Source organism: Arvicola amphibius, chromosome 12 (assembly GCF_903992535.2).
Source record: "Arvicola amphibius chromosome 12, mArvAmp1.2, whole genome shotgun sequence".
NCBI lineage: Eukaryota > Metazoa > Chordata > Mammalia > Rodentia > Cricetidae > Arvicola > Arvicola amphibius.
Genome location: NC_052058.2, coordinates 145,478,103 through 145,500,774, shown reverse-complemented (window position 1 = coordinate 145,500,774; position 22,672 = coordinate 145,478,103).

Genomic DNA, 22,672 nt, shown 5'->3' with positions numbered 1-22,672 from the left:
CTTAATATTAATTACAATTGGCCTGTAGTTCAGGCTTATTACTAACTAGTTCTTAAACTCAAATTAACACATTTCTGTCCATGTATTATCACGTGACCATGGCTTTTACAGTTTCTTGGATGACTGGATTGTGCCTCTCTAGACTCTACCCTTCTTTTTCCCTGTATTGTTTGGCTTTTCCGCCTAGCTATATTCTGTCTTTATATAGGCCAAAGTAGCTTTTAATATCAACCAATGAGAGCAACATATATTCACAGCGTACAGAAGGGTTATCCCACAGCAAGGTACTGTTGGCAGGCGCCTTTAATCCTAGCACTTGGGAGGCAGAGACAGGTAAATCTCCGAGTTCAAGGTGAGTCCCAGAATAGCCAGGGCTACACAGAAAAACCCTGCCTCAAAAAAGGGGGAAAAAGGGCTGGAGAGATGGCTCAGTGGTTAAGAGCATTGCCTGTTCTTCCAAAAGTCCTGAGTTCAATTCCCAGCAACCACATGGTGGCTCACAACCATCTGTAATGAGTTCTGGTACCCTCTTCTGGCCTGCATACATACACACAGACAGAATATTGTATACATAATAAATAAATAAATATTTTTTTAAAAAAAGGGGGGAAAAGAAGAAAGAAGGAAAAAGTGGTGGCATGGGCCTCAACTTTCACATTTAGCAACGAGGGGACAGGGGCTGCCGGTTTAGATGCCCCCCTCAGTTTGAGCTGTATAGAAGGTCTGGTTGTCTCCCTTCCAGTCTTCACAGTAGCCCAGATTAGCCTCATACTTCCCATGTTTGAACTCTTACCCCTTCTGTCCTCACCTCAACATATGACACGAAATGCAGTTTACGTGATGCTAAGGCTCAAATCCTGGCCTTCGTGCTTGCTAAGCAAGCACCATACCAGCTAAGCTACATCCTCTCTCAAAATAAACAACAAAATCACCACCAATGGGCTGCTCGGAGGAAAGATGAGCAAGGAACAGGCTCCTGAATATTGCAAAATCGGCAAGGATGGCACAGCTCATATTTGATGGACAAATAGTGCATAGGCATCTGAGGAGGGTCTGAGGACTCTGTGAGTGACAGGGTCAACAAACGTTATTTCCTGAGTTAGGCATGACGGCTCACACCTGTAATCCAAGTACTTTTGAGGATGAGACATGGGAACTACCTAGAAATTAAAGTCAGGCTTGGGCAACACAGTTGAGTTCCAGGACAGTCTGCATTACTAAGACCCTATCTAAAACACAGAAACCGACTGGAGAGATGGCTCAGCGGTTAAGAGCATTGCCTGCTCTTTCAAAGGTCCTGAGTTCAATTCCCAGCAACAACATGATGGCTCACACCATAATCTATAATGAGATCTGGTGCCCAGAACACTATATACATAATAAATAAATTTAAAAAGAAAACACAGAAACTGACAATATAAAGCCTAGGCAAGGTGACACAGGCCTGTGATCCCAGCATTTGAGAGGTAGAAAGAGCAGGGTCAGAAGTTCAAGATCTGGAGAGATGAATCACGAGTTCAATTCCCAGCCCCACACAGTGGCTCACAACCATCTGTAATGAGATCTGGTGCCCTCGTCTGGACTGCAGGCATACATGCAGGCAGAACACTGTATACATAATAAATAAATAAATCTTTTTTTTAAATGTTCAAGATCATTCACTACTGTAGAGTTGAGTTCAAGGCCAGCCTGGACCATATGAGACCCTGTGTCAGAAAACAAAAGATGGTGGGGAGCAAGGCCTGGTTTTAAAAGGTTTGTTTTCATTTTATTTATCATACGATATGCTATTACAACTAGCACGATTAGAGGTGCTTACTGTTCATAAGGTTAAAAGAGGAGCTAAGAGTAATGGTCTGTCCCGTCCCTTTAAGAGACAACCCCGCCCACCCACACCCACCTGCTGAAGCAAACAGATCTTCCTTCCACTTCCAGCCTCAGTCCCTTCCTTTCCATCTTCTCTCAAAGAGGAGCTTCTCCCCACTCCTCCAGTCTCCCCCACTTCTCCCTGCTCTTCTCCCTTCTCCCCTTCCCTCTCCACACCCACTAAATAAATACCCACTTTCTCTGCATGGTGAGCCTGTCTCTCACCTGCTATGGGGATTACCTGCCTGGAACAGCTGCTTTTATGGCCCCAGCATGTCACCACTGGGGGACCTGTGGTGGTTTACTTTTACCATAACACTAAGTTTCATTATTGTTGCCAATACTGCAAGCGCTAGTGAACATTTTATGTTTAAAATAGATTTTCATGTGTGGTCAACAGAAGACATGGAATCTGGAGCCATTTGGGCTTGATTCTAGTTTTAGCTTCAACACTGTTCTGAATATAACTCCCTGTTTTCTTTGGAATAAATACTCATATAGTTCATGTTGGAAAATTACATTTACAAAAAAAAAATCCAAAAGCCTTTTCCCCGTTTCCCCTAGCAACCTACTTTCTCTACAAGAGGTAAACCATGTTGAAAATTCTTGATGCCCTTGCAGAGATTTTTGTGTATAGGCAGTGCAAGCAAAAACACAAGTAATGGTTAACATTTCATACACTCTAGCACTGCGCATGGAAAATGTGAGCTCGCTTGCTTTTCCACAAAGCAGTTAATGTGATGGGTAGGGTACTATCCAAAAAGCACACAAAATGCCTGGCTTGAAGTTTAGCAATCGTTAAAGCCCTTCCCCTTCCTCCTATTAGAAGGGCTGCCAGGTACACACAGGGTCTTAGGTACGTCTCAAAACCCCGCTTAGATTCTTAATAACTGTCAGGTCTCATTTATTCCAAAGCTTTTAATTTAGGTAGGTGTGGGGAGATCTCGGTGTTCACATTTCCTATGAGCTCCCTTAAGATGTTGACGCTAGCCAATGGTCACTTGAGAACCTCAAAGGAAAGCAGAACATTTGCAAATGTCCTAGCATAATAATCTGTGCTCTGGGCTGCCACAAGTCCTGTCCTGGAGACGTCTAAGATGACTAAGAGTCCGTACAGGTCGCGTGCACAGCAAATACCCAAGAGCCACTCATCTGGAATGACGGTGCAGCCAGGAAGGCAAACGTAAAAAGCACAAAATCCAGGCCAGGGGGCAGAAAGGCGGCACAAGTTAGTTTTTAAACCAAGTGCATGTCACGTTGCAGCCGCCTCGTGATGGCCCTCAGCCTCCGATTAGGAATAAAAGGAGCTCCCGTGCCTGAACCGGGTCAGCCTCCCCCTCGCAGCCCGATGGCGTCGGAGTGCGGACGTGCCTGGCGCCGCGCGGGGAATGGCGGAGGAGGCAAGGCGTGGCCGCCGCGCCACGACTGGCCACCAGGGGGCAGCGCCGCGTCTGGATGCCGCAGCCGGCTAGAACCGGTCCGGCCGGAAGCTGGGGTGCGGCCTTCTCTTCCGTAGCCGCGCGCCACGTGGCGGTGGGGGTGAGGGGAGGGAGGGAGGGGCGGAGGAATGCAAGAAAACAACAAGATGGCGGCGGCGCGGCGGGGGCGGGGGCGGGCGGGGGAGGGGAGGGTGTCGTCAGCGCCCTTGAAGCCCGGGACATCCGGAAGGGCGGGGTGCGGGGGGCCGACGTGGGGGGCGTGGTCCGCTTCCGCGTGTCCGGAGCCGCAGGGTGGGGTCGCCTGCTCTCCACCCGCGAGCCCTCGGGCTAGGGTCCAGGACAGCCTTTCGGCCGCCGTGGCGCCTTTTCTTCCTCTTTGTCTCGCCTTTCCCTTCCTGGGGGAGCGATTAGATCAGGGCGAGGTCAAGCTGGAGCCCCGCGGGGTTGGGGTTAGGGAACGAGCCCGGCTGGGACCGGGCACGGCCGGACCTTTTCACCTGTGGGGGCGGAATCCAAACTCGGGTGTTTTGGTTTCGTTTACGCCGGCCACCTTGGCCACTTTTGTTTTTCAGTACAAAATAAAAGAAACGCGCGTTGCTACGTGTGTTAGAATGTAGGAGAATCAGGCAGAATTGCCTAGTGTTCTCGAATTGGCGACGAAAAACTGCAACCTCGCTTTTGCGTCCAAGTGCGTGCACCCCTGCTTGCCCCAGCCCCTAGACGACCCTGGCCACCGTTTTATTTTACATGGGTCTGAGAAAACAGCTAATTTGAAGTTTGGTTTTTTTTTTTTTAAGTTAACACATGCTACTCTTGAATTTGATGGTATATTTAGAATAATACTTTTGTCGCCTTGGGATTGGGATTCGAAAGATTTTTTTTTTAAAAAAAATGGTTTCAGGTTCTTTCCCATATTTGCAAACTTATAAGGCCTTTGGCATATCTGAAGTGATACTATCCTCCCCCCCCCCTTAAACACTTGGCTTCCAAAAGCTTTGGAGACTTAATAAATATTTTGAATGAATTAAGGGGCTATTAAAGTGAAAGCTGGGGGTACTTTATGGCAGCTCCCAAGGCTCCAGATCAAAACAGCGTTGGTATAAAGTGCAGAATTAGAAATGAGATAATGTGATCAATGACTAATGGAGGAAAATCAAGCCTTTCAAGGTTTAAAGTTTTAACCAAGGAGTCTGGGAACCTTCTCCTTCCCCCATTCCTTAGGTTTTGTGCTCTTTTTGAAGTGTATTCTGCAGGCATTCTCATGTGCACTCAAGACCAATGAGGAACCAAAGCGTGGCTTAAAGATCCCCCCCCCCCCCCCCAACCACCATCAACGCCAAGCCCTGGGGAGTTAAGGAATTCTAAACCAGAAAGGACTAGTTTTTCCTTCCTCTCGCTGGCCTAAGGAAAGAATACAGCGCTATCCCTAACACTCCCTCCACCGGCGGCGAACCAGCCCATTTCCTGTATTTTGCAACGCTAGCTCGCTTGCTCTTTCTTACAAATGGATCAAACAGACTCTCAGGCAACTCTTTCTACAAATGTCAAACATGGATGTTCCTCGGGCTTTAAAGTTTGCCTCCCGAATTTCATTAGCACAGACTTCTGTTAGAAAATGTATTTCAAGGGCAAGCTCCAAAAAGCTATAGAGAAACCCTGTCTGGGAAAACAAAACCAAAGCAAAACAAGAAAATGTATTTCAGATTTTTTTAATGAAATATGATAGCATACTTAAAAATAATTTAAAATTTAAAGCCATCTTCCAATCAATAAAATATATTTAACTTTCAGCAGAGAATAATTTTCTTTAAAAGATTTATCCTGAGTATGGAATCTGGTACCTTTGCTGACTTTTAAAAATGTTTCAGGGGGTGGGAAATATATTTAAGGGAGACCCTGGGCTCAATCCTCAGCCCCCAAGTACCCCCTGCCCTCCAGAAGTTTTATTTCAAATTATGCTGTGTTAAAGAGCGTGAGAACTACAAAGAAAAAGATAATCGTCCAGAATGCACCTCCAAGAATAAGCACTGTTAGGCACATTGTCTAGTTGGTTACGTGATGCACATAGAGATTTGTAGTCGACATTTGGTACGGCCATACACAAGGCACATTTCCTTTTGTTAGTAGAAATTTTAATGGTTTACAGTCAGGCTTGGTGGCCTCACACCCACAGTTTTGTGTTTTTTCTGTTTTGTTTTTAAATGTCTTCATGAGATTGTTCAGTCCCTACTACAGACAATTGTGAGCTGCCATATGGGATCTGGCAGAGGATTGAACCCACATCCTCTGGAAGAGCAGCCAGTGTTCTTAACTCCTGAGACATATCTCTGTATGTCTCATTAATTATATTATATATCATTAATTTTTGTTTGCTTGTTTTGTTTTGTTTTTCAAGACGGTTTTCAGGCTGGCCTCGAACTCACAGAGATCTGCCTGCCTCTGCCTCCCGAGTGCTGGTATTAAAGGCGTGCACCACCACTGCCCAGCTAATTTTTTAAATTAAGATTTAGTTATTTTATTGTATGTATATGAGTATTTTGCCTGCATATATTTGCCTGCCTGGTGCCAGCGGAAATCAGAAGAGATCATTGTATGCCCTGGAACTGGAGTTACAGATGGTTGTGAGCCATCAGGTGGATGCTTAGAATCAAAACTGGGTCTGTGGAAGAACAACCAGTGCTCTTAACCTCTGAGCCGTCTCTCCAATCTCATTAATTTTATTGAGGGGCAGGGGTTGGGCTTGCCATGGCACAGTCACCGAGGCCAGAGGACAATTAGCAGGAGTTGTTTCTTTCCTTCCACTGTGTGGGTTCTGGAGATCCGCTCTCCAGACTCGGCGGCAAGTGCCCGTACCCACCCAGCCCTCTCACCCATCCATCAGTCAACCATTATTGAGAGAATGTCTCACAATGGCCTGAAACCCCTTGTGTAAGTCGACTTCAAACTTGCAGCCTCTACCCCACCTCTACCTCAAAAGTGAGAGCCAGGGCTACAGGCATGGACCACCACAAGCCATTTAATGAAATCTTTCTAGTTACCATATTTGAAACAACCTGTGTCCCACAAGGATGGAAAACTCGGTTTGTTAAATCTGTTCATTCAAGGGATGGAACGGTAGCTTAGTGGGAGCACGTGTCTCCCATGTGCACATCTCCCCAAGTCTTCCCCAGTGGTGGTCCCAAGGGGTTGTCTAGCACTCAAGAGGCCCTGAGCTAAACGTTTATGGTGCACATGTGGGCGCATGCTCGCACAATCTACAATGTGGCCGTCTCATTCCTTACGAGAGTTTTCCTTTTGGTGATAATATTCCGGTGCAGAAATTTATCTCTTGTACAACACAATACCTCTGGTTAATTCAGAGTCTGAAAAGTTCTTAAAGATCTGATTCCACAGCAATATTATTTATTTTTTATTTAGCTCTATCAGCACTTTCCATCTGAAATTGAGATGTTGCCAAGGGTCACTGTGTTTTTTCCTTCCTTCCTTTATTCCTTCCTTCGTTCTTTTATTCCTTTGTTTCTTCTTTTTCTGCTCTGTTTTCTTTCAAGTTTCTCTGTGTAGAAACTATTCTGAGGCCTGCTCTGTAGAGCAAGCTGGCCTCAAACTCACAGAAATTCACCTGCTTGCTTAAGATTTTTAAAACTGTATGTTTTTGAATGTTGCCTGTGTAATGTAGTACGTGTGCCACATGTGTCCCTGGTGCCTGGGAAGCTCGGAGGAAGGCATCGGATTCCTTTGAGCTGAGTTATAAAAAGAGCCACATGTAGGTGAGAGAGTTGAGCTCAGATTTTCTGCACAAACACCAAGTACTGATAACACTGTGTCATGTCTCCAACCCCACATGGCTGGGGTTTTGGGGTTTCTTTGTGGGGGGGTTGTTTGTTCGTTTGCTGGTTGGTTGGTTGGTTGGTTGGTTTTTCGAGACAGCATTTCTCTGTGAAGCAGCCCTGGTTGTCTTAGAACTAACTTTGTAGACCAGACTAGCCCTAACTCGTAGAGATCCACCTGCCTCTGCCTCCCCAGTGCTAGGATTAAAGGTGTGCGCCACCACAGCTGGCTACCAAGGCTGTTCTTTTTTTTTTTTTTTTTTTTTGGTTTTTCGAGACAGGGTTTCTCTGCAGCTTTTTTAGAGCCTGTCCTGGAACTAGCTCTTGTAGACCAGGTTGGCCTCGAACTCACAGAGATCTGCCTGCCTCTGCCTCCTGAGTGCTGGGATTAAAGGCGTGCGCCACCACCGCCCTGCAAGGCTGTTCTTAAAAACATCAGTAAACCAGGTGGTGGCACCTGTTTTTTTTTTTTTTGGTTTGGTTTTTTTTTGGTTTTTTTTTTTTTTTTTTTTTCGAGACAGGGTTTCTCTGCAGCTTTAGAGCCTGTCCTGGAGCTAGCTCTTGTAGAGCAGGCTGGTCTCGAACTGACAGAGATCTGAATGCCTCTGCCTCCCAAGTACTGAGATTAAAGGCATGCGCCACCACCGCCCGGCTGTGGCACCTGTTTTAATCCCAGCACTGGGGAGGCAGAGACAGGCAGATCTCTGTGAGTTCGAGGCCAGCCTGTTCTACAGAGTGAGTTCAGGGACAGGCACCAAAGCTTTGTGTGTGATTACTACTTTACGTAACCATCCATCTAGCAGCTGTAAGGACTAATCAAGGATAAGGATTTAACTTTGTTTACAGCACTCCTCCCAGAATGTATTGCCTTGCGCGTAGGAGACACTTCGTAAATATTTGCTGTGTGAGTGGGTAAAAGGACAAATTAATTCTGAGTGCTCGGTGACGTCTGGGGTGACATAACCTATACATTGAGTGTCATATTTACAACTTGAACTGAAAGCCTTTTGGTGGGTATCAGTCTGATACAGGCAGAGAAATCTAATTGCCCCTGCCTTCCAGAATCTCTCAAGAGAAGACTGCTGATAAAAACACAGTGTACTCGGCTGAAGAGATGGCTCAGAGGTTAAGAGGTTAAGAGCACTCCAGTTCCTCCAGAGGACCCAGGTTTAATTTCCATTACTAACATGTCAGCTCATAACTGTCTGTATGTCCAGCTAGTCAGGGAATCCAGTGCCCTTTTTGATCCCCTGCTGATGGGGAATCTTTGTCAGCCAATGATCTTTAAGAGGTGGGATCAGGTTAGGGCTTGACAATTGGGTATCTGGGGGAAAAAAAACCTGCTCAGGGTTGGCGCTCGTGCTCCCCTTCCCCCTCCCCCTCCCCCTCCCCCTCCTAGTTCCCACTCTCCTGGTTCCCACGCTACATAGCTTAGCTTGGATTTCTCATTCCTGTTTCTGAGTTTACCCCTTATAATAAAGAAAACTATAATTGGTCTATCTATCTTGTAGTTAGCCTGGTATTTCTCAACCTGAGATAATTAACACCGCGCCATTTCTGCCATTATGGACCAGACCCTCTGGAACCAAAAGCCCCAAATAAACTCTGTCTTCTCTAAGTTGCCTTGGTTGTGGTGCTTTATCACAACCACAGAAAAGAAGCCAGTACACAAGCCATATTTAAAACAGGTGTATGGCCGGGTGGCGGTGGCGCATGCCTTTAATCCCAGCACTCGGGAGGCAGAGGCGGGCCTGGTCTACAAGAGCTAGTTCCAGGACAGGAACCAAAACCTACAGAGAAACCCTGTCTCGATAATCAAAGAAAAAAAAAAAAAAAAAGAACAGGTGTATGTTAGCAGCTTTCCTGTTGCTGGGATACAGTACTCTGACAAAGTAATTTAAGGAAGAAAAGATTGTTTTTGTTTGTTTTGTGTGTGTGTGTGTTTCTTTTTTTTTTGCTCACAGTTCAAGATACAGTCCTTTGTGGCAAGGAAAGCAAGCAACCGGATTTTGAGAAATAGTTTGTCACAATGCATCAACAATCAAGCAGATAGCAATGGACACCTGTATCCAGGTAACTTTCTCCATTCTTACTCATTTATCAAATCTTTGATTGATTGATTGATTGATTGATTGATTTTGTGTGTGGGGTGTGTGGGGGTGGTGGGTGTGCCGCTGTAAACTTCTGGATATCAGAGGGCATCTCTGTGGAGCTGGGTTCTCTCCTTCCATCTTTATTTCCATGGCTTCTGGAGATTGGATCCAGGGGACTCAGGTTCTTAGGTTTTTGCTGCAAGTGCATTTCCCCACTGAACCACCCACCCGATAGGCCCATTTCTCACACTTAGGGAATAGTATCACCTACCTTCCCACGGGGTCTTCCCACTAGTGATGATCTAACTGAGATCATCCTTCGCAAGCAAGACCACAGGCAGACTAAAAGTCTAAGTCCTCACAGGTGTGCCTAGAGGGCTGCCTTCTAGATCCCAGGTCCTGCCCCACTGACAACATTAACTACCAAATAAGCTACATATCCTATCGGTATCCAAATAACACATGGACTTCCAATGCTCACACTCAGTGAATCTTCTTGGAATCCCCTGAACAATACCATTCATCATCTTTAGTAGACATGAACAACAACTCAAGTCTGTGTTTGCTACATTATTGTTCTTTTGTATTTTGAGACAGGGTCTTATTCTCGTAGCCTTGACTGGCCTGGAACTCACTATCTAGTTCTATCTGGCCTCAAACTTGTAGAAATCCTCCTATCTCTACCTCCCAAATGCAGGGATTACAGTCGTTTGCCATCATGAAAAACAACTAAAACCTCCTAACATGCATTTTACCACTTTGATTCCTTAAAAAAATGTTCTTTCAGCCAGGTGGTGGTGGCACATGCCTTTAATCCCAGCATTCGAGAGGCAGAGGCAGGTGGATCTCTGTGAGTTCGAGGCCAGCCGGGTCTATAAGAGCTAGTTCCAGGACAGGTACCAAAGCTACAAGAAACCTTTAAAAAAAATGTTTTTAACTGAGGTCTAGAAAGATGTCTCAGTGGTTAAGAGAATTTTTTTTTTTTTTTTTTTGGTTTTTCGAGACAGGGTTTCTCTGTGGAGAGAATTTATTTCAGCAAAAATGAGAGCGAGAGAGAGAACTTATTGACCCAAGTTCAGTTTCCTGCTTTCACATGGTGGCCTATAAATCCATAACACTAATTCCAAGGCATCCAGCACATCTGGCTTTTACAGGTGTGCAGATATACATGTGGGCAAAATGCTCACACACATAAAATAAAAATGAAATCTAAAAAGAAATCATTTCATTATAGTCTAAAGACAGTTCGATTCTAGTTTTTAGTAATTTGATCTCTTTGTAATTTGATCCACTTTGTATATTGAATTTAAGAGGGAGGATTCTGGCGACTTCTCCCTCTGAATTCCATTTCTGTTCTGTGTGTGTGTTCTCCCTGGCCTTTTCTCCGTGTCTGTGCTCCAGGAGGGCGGGAACTATTCTAGGCCATGAGGAACCACGCAGAACTGTCTGTGCTAGGAAATAAAAGGTGGCAAGGACACCTCCCCTGCCAGACACCAGGGCTGGCTGTGTTTGTTCAGCAGGCACAGCGTGTGATCCCATGCTATCCATTCTGCAGAGAGACTGCAAACGTCAGAAACACCATCTCGGCTGAACAGCAGCATTTCATCTGTTCTGTAGCTGTGGTAATGGAACTTGAAGGCTGTAAGCACATAGCGGACACCAGCCACAAGGACATATATTTTTGTTTCCAAGACACGGACCGTTCCCATCCCATTAAATCTTCCCCACCAGGTGTTGGCACCTCTTCTGCACCACACCTTTTTGTTGTTGTTGTTCCACAGAACTCAATCTCCCTGTGCTTCTAGAAGAAGAATGTGGTCCTTTCTTTGACATCCACTTTGAAAATTCACAGGCTGCACACACGTCGTCTAAAGCAATGCAAAACATTTCCTTAGTATCGAGTGTACACACAGCTTCACATTCTCAGAACGAAGTAGTCTTTACAAATTACTAAGTCAACAGTGACATGGCAGAGACTTTACAATAGGGACAAAAAGGCCGTGTTGTAGGGGTTCAAGCTAGAGGTGTAATGAGGCTTACAAAAGACTGAGAAGCCTGGCGGGGAACGGTCCAATCTGGGGTGGTAATTGGTTTGCTAGGACCTTGGTAAGAGTAGACCATCATCCCCATGTGTGGCGAGAATCAGCCGTATTGCTGAGGATGCTGGGTGCGGTTTGTAGGAGAGAATGAGTAGACCTAATGGCGGTGTGGAAAAGAGGCATTTAGAACTCACGAACCACCAGAGGAGGGCAAAAGACAATCTTCCATCTTTGGAAATGGACAGAAAAGATACTGGATGTGTTAACTGCTTTGTTTCAGAGAGGACAGCATTTCTTTTCTCTTTCCTTTCTTTTCCTTCCTTTTTAAATTACGTCGTTTCACGGAAGGCTTTCAGTAAATAAGTGGAACCGTTATGAATTACTCCTTAACTTGTAAATCATAAAAGCTGCTAGCTATACGAAGCAGGGTAAAGGGTAAAGCTCAGAGGGTAAAGGTTGCTAAGCCTCCATGATTCCCTGCCGGGTCCTCTGACTTCCCCTAGCTCACTGCGGTATAAATGCATGGCCCTCAGGAGCCCTGGACCACCGCACATACATTCCAAAGAACTGTCTTTTTGGTTTTTTGTTTTCTAAGATGCAGAGCAAAAAGTCTCGTGATTTTATCTACTGTAAAAAGTGAACTACATACAAGGAGAGGGTGCTTTCTGATCCTCCTTTACCTCTTTAACAGGAATCTCATTTTTCTGTTAATTCTTGGTATATATACTATAATCTGTCAATCCGTCTGTCGAAAATGGGTTTTCCTTGCCTCAGAACCCTTACATTTTCATACCTGCCACACAGTCCTGACTTTATTCGTGGGAGCTTATTTCATCCCTTCCATAGTTCATTAGCTTTCATTCTTCGCCATTCGATATTTTAGGGTTCACTTCGTGGTTGTTTTGTCTAATTAGTCTCCCCCCCGCAACTCGACTTTGAGGAAGTCTATTTATTACATTATTTGCCCATTTACAGAATTAAGACTACCCAGGGAATCTCATTTTGAATAGGGTTTTATTTCCTCAGAAAAGAGAAATAAAATTCTTATCCACAAATGAGGAAGACTGAGCATCGCAAATCTGCTTCGCAGACAGAGCATACTCTGGGGCCTGGAGCAAAACAGGTCCCTGCACCTTTAAGGAAAAACCTTAGGTAATTTTCCGCCCTCGCCTGCCCCGTCAGCCCCGCCCACGCAGCGGGCGTCTGCGAGCCCGGCGGACTGCGACTGCGCGGCCCGCATGCGCCACCGTTGCCTGGTTACCGCCTGTGTCGTCCCGTTCCCCCCCCCCCCCCCCCCCCCCCCCCCCCCCCCCCCCCCCCCGCCTCAGCGCCTGGGCTTCTCCTGTTCCCGTCGTGGCTTCCGAAACCTGGTTTCGTGCGCCTAGAACAAAGCCGGTGGCACAGCCTGAGCTCGGAGGGAAGAGTTGTTCGGCGGGCCCCGGAGGGTAGAATGTCAGTGTTTACTGTCGCCACTCTTCTGACGCCTGTGCAGTCAGGCGTTCTGGGTGGGGCAGAAGCCAGGGCCACGCCCCAAGATGTGAGCCGTGCTTGCTCTGCCTTTCCAGGGCCAGGGTTATGCCCTCAAAGCTGGTGCAACGTCCCATGTTCCTTTCGACAAAATGTGTGTGTGTGTGGTTTTGTTTTTTTGCATGTTTTTTTCCCCGATGTTAAGCTACCTCAGAAGGAAATTTAAACTGAGCTGTGCAAATATGTCATGACGTGTTCACTCAAGGACATGATACAACTCCCCCGTTTCAAATACCTGTTCATTTTTCTCTTTAAAATTTAGTTTATGCGCAGATAGGATCTGATGGTGCTATGAAAATCAGTATTGGAGTGTAAGTTTCTTTAGGGATACGAGCTTTGCTCTGTAGGACTTTCTGCTTTGCCAAATAATTCTAATTAACACCAGCTGAAACTTACTCCGCCAAGCTTTGTGCTGGAAAGCGAAGACCTCTTTTTAATGTCCCATTTTGGGAGACCCTGTTAGGCTACGGTGTTCTCTCCTGCATTTCCTCTGCACACTCCCAGCGCTCTGGGAATGTTTTGCAGTTCTAGAAATGAAGGCAAAAGGAAATTTCCACTGCCTAATCCCTCAGCTAGAAAACGGTGGAGCCTGCATTAAAAAAAATCAGGCAGTTAGGTTACCGTCTTCTGTCCTGCACTCCTGCATATTGCCAGCGCTCTGGGAGGCATGGGAAAGTCTCTTTGAATAGAGAAAGCCCTGAGCTGACCTTTCACCTTTTTATTGGGTACTGATATCAGAACAGTTTTTATCTTTGAGCAGAAGGTCCAAACCTAGAAAACTTTGGTGGCAGGAATTGAAAAGAAAACTTAAAATTCCATAAAAGCAATTGCCTGTCATACTATCCCCTTCATAAAGTAGGAAGGAGGAGAAAAGGTGTCAGTATTGACTAAAGTCTCCAAGCAGCAGGTTCAAGAAAAGCAGCAAGTTCTGACAAGAGAGGGCTTTATGGCTTCAATTCACCCCCAAATCCATCTGGTGATGGGTAACTGGGAATAGTTATCTGTACCCACAAGAAATAAGGTATTTGTTTACATACTTATTTTTGGTAACAGGAGTTAGTTTGTAACTTACAGCAAGGTGCCCACAGAAACTGGAAAATGGATGACCTTCTGTGGTGATTACATTTTAAAACAATGGTGCTCTGTGGGTCACTGTGAAAGGCTTCCCTGGGCTGTAAAGCTGGCAGATTTTTTTTTCCTTTAAGACTCACGTACTCGGCCGGGCGGTGGTGGCGCACGCCTTTAATCCCAGCACTCGGGAGGCAGAGGCAGGCGGATCTCTGTGAGTTCGAGACCAGCCTGGTCTACAAGAGCTAGTTCCAGGACAGGCTCCAAAGCCACAGAGAAACCCTGTCTCGAAAAACCAAAAAAAAAAAAAAAAAAGACTCACATACTCGAGAAAGGAATAGAGAAAGAATTTTCCTTTACAAGTTTTTTTTTTTTTTAAATAAATGCTGACAGGGAGTAAAGAAAGCGTTCTTCTTAGATATTATGGATATTTACTAATTTACTAGAGTTTAATTTCTCTGACAAAGACCACTGATACTAGCTTTTTCTTTTCTTTTCTTTTTTGCTGTTTGTTTCTATGAGACAAGGTTTCTCTGCAGCTTTGGAGCCTGTCCTGGAAACTAGCTCTTGTAGACCATGCTGGTCTTGAACTCACAGAGATCCGCCTTCCTCTGCCTCCGGAGTGCTGGGTTTAAAAGTGTTTGCCACCACCACCCAGCTATTAGCTTTTTCTGTTAGGGATGTTTGCATTCAAATTTTCTACCTTAGGCAGTCACTCAATCTTAATCTTTCTTTGTTTCTGTGACAGCTTTGCTTTTTAAAAGTATTTTTTTATTAGTAGGGCGGTGGTGGCTCATGCCTTTAATTCCAGTACTCTTGAGGCAGAGGCAGGGGGATCTATGAGTTCCTGGACAGCCAGGGCTACCTGGAGAAATCCTGTCTCAAAAAAACAAAAGCAACAAAAACTTTTTAAAATTTATTCTTTGACAATTTCATGTGTGTATAAAATTTTTGTTGGTGGTTGAGGGGGTTGTTTTTTGAGGCAGGGTTTCTTTGTGTATCCCTGGCTGTCCTGGAACTCACTTTGCAGATCAGACTGGCCTTGAACTCACAGATCCCCCCTGCCTCTGCCTCTGTCTCCAGTGTGCTGGAATTAATTTTTGAAACAAGGTCTCTCTAGTTAACCCTGGCTGGCTTGAAACTCACAGAGAGCCACCTGCTTCTGCCTCCCAAGTCCTGGACTTAAAGTCGAGCTTCACCACACCCAGCTTGTGTTTATGTTTTAGTAACTCCCTAAGTTAAATTAGTGTTGCCTGTATGGGCATGCGTGTGAGCCATCCACTATAGCACACGGGTAACCTAACAGGAACATGTGCATCCGTGAAGAAGATAGCACCTTTTCCTCCAGCAGCCATTCTCAGTTATGGGTGGGATTCATAAGCCCCCATCTATGCTGGAATTGTGACTGGATCCATCTTGTGAAGGTTGCCATAACTTCTGTGAGTTTATGAAGGTAGTAGCTATATACACTCACAATACATATATGCACACATTTACACACACATACATACACATATACATATACACACATACATATACATACACATACACACATATACAAACATACATATACATACACACATATACACACACACATATACATATACACAATATACACACAAATCCTCTCTCCATCCTTCTCTTCCACTGCTTTTGAGACAGGGATTTACTATGTAGCTCAAACTGGCCTCCAATTCACGATCCTCCTGCCTCAGTCTCCTCAATTATAGGCATGCTTTGCTATAGAAATAGTAACCTTTGCAGTGAGACTCACTCTACATGCTTAGAGATTAATGAAGGAAAGCCCTTAAATAGTTCAAGTCCAGCTCTGGCAATACTAGAGGATCCAGCCACGGAGAGAAGATTACTCTAACTTGCACCTTAGGTTTGTGCTTCCCGCATAGGCTGTCATTCTTAACTCTTTTCCATCCCGGCCCCTGGTTACACTTTGAACAATTTAAACAGAGACAGGAGACTGCAAGTCTGGCCACTTAGGCAGATGGGAGATTCATACAGCAATGATATCGCCAGGGTTATTTTAAGTGCATCAATGTTGTTCTTTTTCAAACAGTTGTTACCCAGAGTCATCTTGCCTACCTGACAGATTTATACTTGTCTCCAGAAGAGAACTGGGGACTCTATGACGGGCCAGGATTTCATTGGTTGTTTACCTGGGAAATTTTAATTACACTTTTTAAAAAAATTCCATTGTGCATGAGAAAGTGAGGATAACTTGTGAGTCGATTCTCTTTCCACCTGGGGATCCTGGGGATCTAACTCTGTACCCCAGGTCTTCAGGCTTGGCAACAGATGCAACAAACAGGCTCATCGCAATAGCACAAGTCAGCTGTATCTCGTCACAGGCAGCGGGGTGTGTGTGTGTGTGTGTGTGTGTGTGTGATGGGGGATAATATAAAAATCTTTCAAGAATAATTGGAAGGTGTCCATTTCTGAAAATGAAGCTCTCTATTTGTTATCAAGCACATAAAGTAAATTTATCTCCATTTCTCTTATAATGTATCTACTTTGGTCATGGTCAACATGATGATACCTACCAACACAGGAGGGAGGCTGAGTCAGGAGGATTGCTGTGAGTTAAAAAAAAAAAAAAACAGGAACAAACCCAGTCTGTTTACTTACTAAAGTTATTTCCCCAGCTTTATTGCTACACACTAAAAAGTTATTTGACGAAGAGAGGAGAGCAGGATGAAAAGTTTAGCAAACAAGATTCCAGAGCCAACGTTGTAACTCAGCTCGTAAGGTTGAGGCAAGCAAGAAACACACCTCTCTTCCCAGGATAAGTGGCCGTTTATGCTGGAGCTAACCACAAGGGACTATGGCTAGGGGAACACAGGTCTTACTGACTCCACATTTCACATCCTAACCTGGCATCAGCTCTGTTAGAGGTCTTGCAATGATAGAACAAAGAAAGTCACACATCAAGACCCTTTTTAAGTACATTAGTTTGGAAACATGAGGTAAGCAGGTTACAGTCAAGAAGGGAAAACTCAGCTATAGACTTCAGACAGTATCTGACCGCGTTCTTAGCTTGGGGTATGGTGGAAGCTCTGCTACAAACTGATGTGCCTAGTCGAGCTGTGGTATCACTCGCCTTTAACCCAACCACTCTGAGGCAGAGGCAGGCGGATCTCTGTGAGTTCGAGGCCAGCCTGGTCTACAGAGTGAGTTCCAGGACAGGCTCCAAAAGCTATTAAGAAACCCTGTCTTGAAAAACCAAACCAAAACAAATAAATAAAATAAATTTGTTCAGCTGTAATGATATAACTTCTTTAAGGCAGATGAATCTCTGAGTTTGAGGCCAGTCTGGTCTACAGAGCTAGCTCTAGGACAGCCAACGCTACCCAGAGAAACCCTGTCTCAAGAAACAAACAAGCAGGCAACCAGCTTTTCAGAGTGCTCTCCACAGCACTGCATATTCAGCAGAGAGTTTTGTTCATCAAACTAAGCGCTGCTTTGGCAAAGCTCGCTACGGAAGAATGCTCTAGGCTGGTTACTGTCGGCTTGTGTGTAAAGTGGCATCCACAGAAGTCCCGCCTTTCTTCTGTACAGTGGGATGCGTACCTCCAGACTCCAGTGTGCTGGGAGGAAGCCCGTGCTCTGCTTCTCATAAAACCCAAGATTAAGCCACGTTTCAAAAGTCCCCTTTTACATAGCATGCTTGTCTTCAGGAAAGGACTTTTAATTGGTTACCGACCTGCTTGAACAAGCATCAGTCAATCCTACCTGATTTAATAGAACAGAGAAACTTTCTCAATATCTTTCATTGACATTATCCACAGTGGATAATGCCCAGTGCCTCCCAGCACTTGGGAGTCAGAGACAGGTGGATCTCTGTGAGTTCGAGGCCAGCCTGGTCTACAAGAGCTAGTTCCAGGACAGGCTCCAAAGCTTCAGGGAAACCGTCTCAAAAAAACCAAAAAAGAAAGAAAGAATGAATGAAAAAGAAAAACAGTAGCTTTTCTAGTGATGCTCTTGACCTTGGTCAGCTGCTTCTGTTTGTTTTATTTTGTTTATTCCGCAGTGGGTAGCAGTTCGTGCAGAAGATTCCCAACTAATTAATGCTGAAAAGTAAGTGACTAGTGAGTATTCAATCCTACATGGGACAAGTGTATCAAGCCCACTGGCCCTAGCTTCTTAGGGCTCAGGGAGCATCTGTCGGAAGGGGGAAGGATGTTAAGAGCCCGTGGGTAGGCGGGAGTGTGCAAATGCTGTGTTCTGCACGTGACACGGCGTGACTTTCACTTATTCCTCATAGCATCTCTGCTTACCACCACACGTTCAAGCCGGTCGACATCCCAGCACAGACAGAGCAGAAACTTCTGCGGCCTCACTCCTAATTGGAGCCGGTGGCAGTTGATGGCTTCTAGGAGAGGAATAATTTGTCTTCGGCATTGTGGCCACTGGTAGGTCGCCCCGCTCAGTTCAGTAGATGACTCCACACCCATACACATGAGGACATGCTAATTGGAGTCAATGGATCATTAAAAAGAAGGAGACGGAGGCAGAGGAGGTGGTGTTAGTCAGGTTTCAGAGGAACAGAACCGGTGGAATTAATGTATTTCTATAAAAAGAGGATTTATTAGAGTGGCTTACAGACTATGGTCCGACTAGTCCAATAATGGCTGTCTCCTGAAAGAAAGGCCAAGAATCTGGATGTTGTCAACATAAAAACCACAGCTCTCATCTTGAAGGGAGTAAAAGATAGTGTGCTCTGGAGCCATTATAAACGAACATAGATTCAGGTTACTCCAAATTCCGTATTCCAACATGGGAGCAGTTTCACAGGTTTTTTATAGAAAGTCATAAACCAAGGCAAGTTTAAAAGGCATTGGTGGGTGCATCAGAGAGGCAGATACAATGAAATGGGGGTGGGTGGGTATATGTGGCTATTTTATAGGCCTAAAATGCTATCTGCCATTCTTAACTCTTAGATTGGTGGAAGCTAGTATTCCTTTAAATTAATCTCTTCTAAAAGATTTTCTATTTATTCTCACAAGGTGTTAGGTCAGATATACAGAGTGGGCCAAGGAATGGGTGTTCCAAAAGGCCAAAACTAGCTCAAGATAATTAGCTTCTGAACCTAATAAATTCCAGTCTCTCCACAGTACAGAAATTCCAATTTGTCCGTTTGTCCCTGCAGACACAGAAATTCCTTTCAAGTCGTTTTTTTTTTTTTTTTTTTTTTTTGTTTTTTGTTCACAGCCAGACATGGCCTCTTTTCAGGAAGTTTCATTCACAATGTCTCCGTTGGCTTTCAGTCTACACTGGAACCCCAAAGAAGTAGGCTTGAAAAAAATAATGCCTCCGCAGCAGGACAGGTGAACTTGTCATGGAGACCGAGGGCAAGCAGGCAAAAGCAAAAGCTTCCTTCTTCCGCATTCTTTTATGTAGGCTGCTACCAGAAGATGTGACCTAGATTTAGGATGGGTCTTCCCAACTCAAATAATCCAACTAAGAAAAACCCTTCCCAGTTGTGCCCAGCTCCTTGGGTCAAGATACATTGTCTAGATGTATGAAATTGTTAAAGATTAAGCAATACTCTTTTAAGAAAGAACTAGCAGTTTTCTTTACAGGACCACTTGGAAAGGATAGGAAGAAGCCAGGACTTGGGAAGTAGAGGAAGGAGGACCTCGTGAGCTGGAGGCTAGCCTGGGCTATTTTTAGGGACCATTGTCCTAAAAAATAAGATAGCAGGGGTCATTGCCCTAAGGATGTTTGCGGAGAACCCGCCCCACATCCCAACTATCTTGAGAAATGTTAATGGAATCACAAGTTTCGGCTTACACCAGGGGTGCTGGTTTTGGGTTACACCAGGGGTGCTGACTGATGACCTTCGCTACCCAGGCAAACTTCCTTCCTGCCCCTACCTCCACCCCATTCAAGAGCTATATAAGCTGTAACCTTCACCCTAGTAAATGAGACCTTGACAAATAGAATCTTGCTTGGTCTCCTTTTTCTCTCCCGCTCATGTCTTTCAGGTAGCACCCCTTCAGAGGATCCTGAATAGCTGACCCACCAAGCGGGGTTACAGGCTATATGGCAAAATCCTGTTTTAAAGCAACAGCAATAAAAAAAAAAAAAAAACAAAAAAAACAAAGCTGGGAGTAGAAGCTCATACCTGTAATCACAGCTCTTCCAAGGCTGCTGGAGGGTTGCTATAGGTTTGAGGAAAACTGGCTACATAGTGAGTTCTAAGCCAGCCAGGGCTGCAGAGTGAGACCCTGCCTCAGGAAAACAAAACAAACAAAACAACAAAAAGTGTCAAGTGTTATCATTTATTTAATGATAAGTAGGACTCGAGGCTGGTCCCATGAGGGGCGGTGGTTTAGGCCAGCAGATTACAACATCAGGAAAGACTGTCTTGGCTGAAAAAGGTGCTTTTTTGCTCTCTGTAGCCCAAGGAGTTCCCCAAATCTTTTAGGGACCACAACTCAGACCAAACCAGGATTCCTAGCCTCAATGCCAAAAAGAATTGGAGGCCTAGATGGTTTGAATAAAAGTTGGAGATTTTTGCAAAAGCGTTTTGATAAAAGCTTAAACATGAAGCTGCTTGTTGGTGGCACATACAAATGCTCTTAAGCATCTTAAGAGATGACTCTGGGGGCTGGAGAGGTGGCTCAGCGGTTAAGAGCATTGACTGCTCTTCCAGAAAACCCAGGTTCAATTCCCAGCACCCTCAAGGCAGCTCACAACTGTCTGTAACTCTAAGATCTGGCCTCCTCTCACAGACATACATACAGGCAAAACACCAATGCAAATAAAAAATAAAACTAAAAAAAAAAAAAAAAAGATGGCTTTCACTGAGCTGTCTCTCCAGCCTTGTCTTTCGGTTGATGAGTGAGTTTATGGGGTGGCTGCCAAGGTGCACTGGATGGAATTACACCAATAAAGAGAAGCCAGAAGCTAGCAAGGTTGCTAGAAGGGCTTAGTACACGTCTTGTCCCTTTAGCCGGTTTTTCCTGGTGAGCTTCCTAGGAAAGGTTTATGGTTGAGGAAGGGAGAAAGGCCCTGAGCAGTTCACTTTCTGGAATTCTTGCTTTTCTGTTGACCTGAGGCTTCAGCTGGATTCCTAGATAAGGCTTCCTTTTCCCCAATCCTGTTCCCATAATTTTCTCTGTATTTCTATCCTACCTCTGAAGGATGCTTCAGAGATTTTTTTTTGTTTTTGTTTTTGTTTTTTTGTTTTTCGAGACAGGATTTCTCTGTGGCTTTGGAGCCTGTCCTGGAACTAGCTCTTGTAGACCAGGCTGGCCTCGAACTCACAGAGATCCGTCTGCCTCTGCCTCCCGAGTGCTGGGATTAAAGGCGTGTGCCACCATCACCCGCCTAGAGAATTCTATATTTATGAAATGTCTAGCAAGTCAAATATGGTGGCTCTCAATTGTAATCCCCGCACTGAGGAGTCTAAGGAAGGACGGTCTCTATGAGTCAGGGGTCAGCCTGGGCTACACAGTGAGGTCCTGTCTCCACACAAGCAAAAAAACCAGTGATAGAATAGCTCAGGGAGAGAACGATTGGCTGTGTGCACCGCTTCCACCTTGGACTTCAGGGAGAATGACCCTACGGTCCACTAGGAAGGACTGACAACCTCCATAAGCCAGTGATTCTCAATCTTGCTAATGCTGTGACTCTTACTTAATACAGTTCCTCTGTTGTGGTGAGCCCCAGTCAAAAATTTATTTTTGTTGTTACTTCATAACTTTAATTTTGCTACTATTATGAATTGTAAGGTAAATATCTGATATGCAGCCCCCATGGGGGGTCTCGACCCACAGATTGAGAACCCCTACTGTAATCCCTGAGAGCCTCTTCTAATGAAGAGATAGAGTGGGAACAAAGGAAAAGTAACGGTGGGATAGAAAGATGGAACAAAACCTTGGAAATGTGAGGGGAAAGGCACACTGGCCAGGTGGTGATGGAACAGGTCTTTGATTCCAGGATTGGGGAGGCAGAGGAGACTGGATGATTGCTGAGTTCAAGGCCAGCCTCATCTACAGAGTGAGTTCCAGGATGGCCAGGGCTACACAGAGAAACCAAAGCACTGTCTCAAAAAAAAAAAAAAAAAAAAAAAAAAAAAAAAAGGAAAGAAAGGAAGGAAGGACGAAAAAAGAAAAGAAAGGTGTACCCCATAGAGTCTGGTTGAAGCCTCTCACTCTCAGGGAAGCAAGAATCCCAGAACAACTGACACCATCTCCTCTCTGGCTCAGGGAATGTTTCTGAAGAAGTGGGGCAGGGCAGGTTGAAATCTGGTAAGAACTGAGAGAATGAAGAACTGTGGGATTGTGGAATGCCATCGTCTCGACTCTGACGACCATCGCAGTCACGAAACTCCCAAGTACAGTTGCCTGCCCTGGGCCCACACGAGACTTGCCCTGTCAATAGTCAGAGGAAGGGGTCACAGGGCCCCAACCTTACGACTGAGCTTTCGGCTACTAATAGATTCTAGGAAAAGGAGATTCTAGGAGAGCCACTGTCTTCAGTTGTGTGCCCATTGCCGAGTCCACCAAGCTCCAAGCCCGTGGTCACACAGCCCTGGTTAAACTCTGTGGATCACAAAACAGAAGGACTAGATGTGAACGGGAGAAAGAGATAGGAGATGGGGAGGGGAGGTGCAGGAAGGGATGATAGGCAGATGAGAAGGTGGGAGGTGAGAACAGATAGTATACATTATGTACATGTGTGAAACTGTCACAGAACGAACTAGGAGGGAAAGGAATTCTAGCATATTTAACAGCTGCTCATGGCCTTTCTCTTTTCCCATCTACAAATCTGCAGTTTCCAGGGAACCTCAC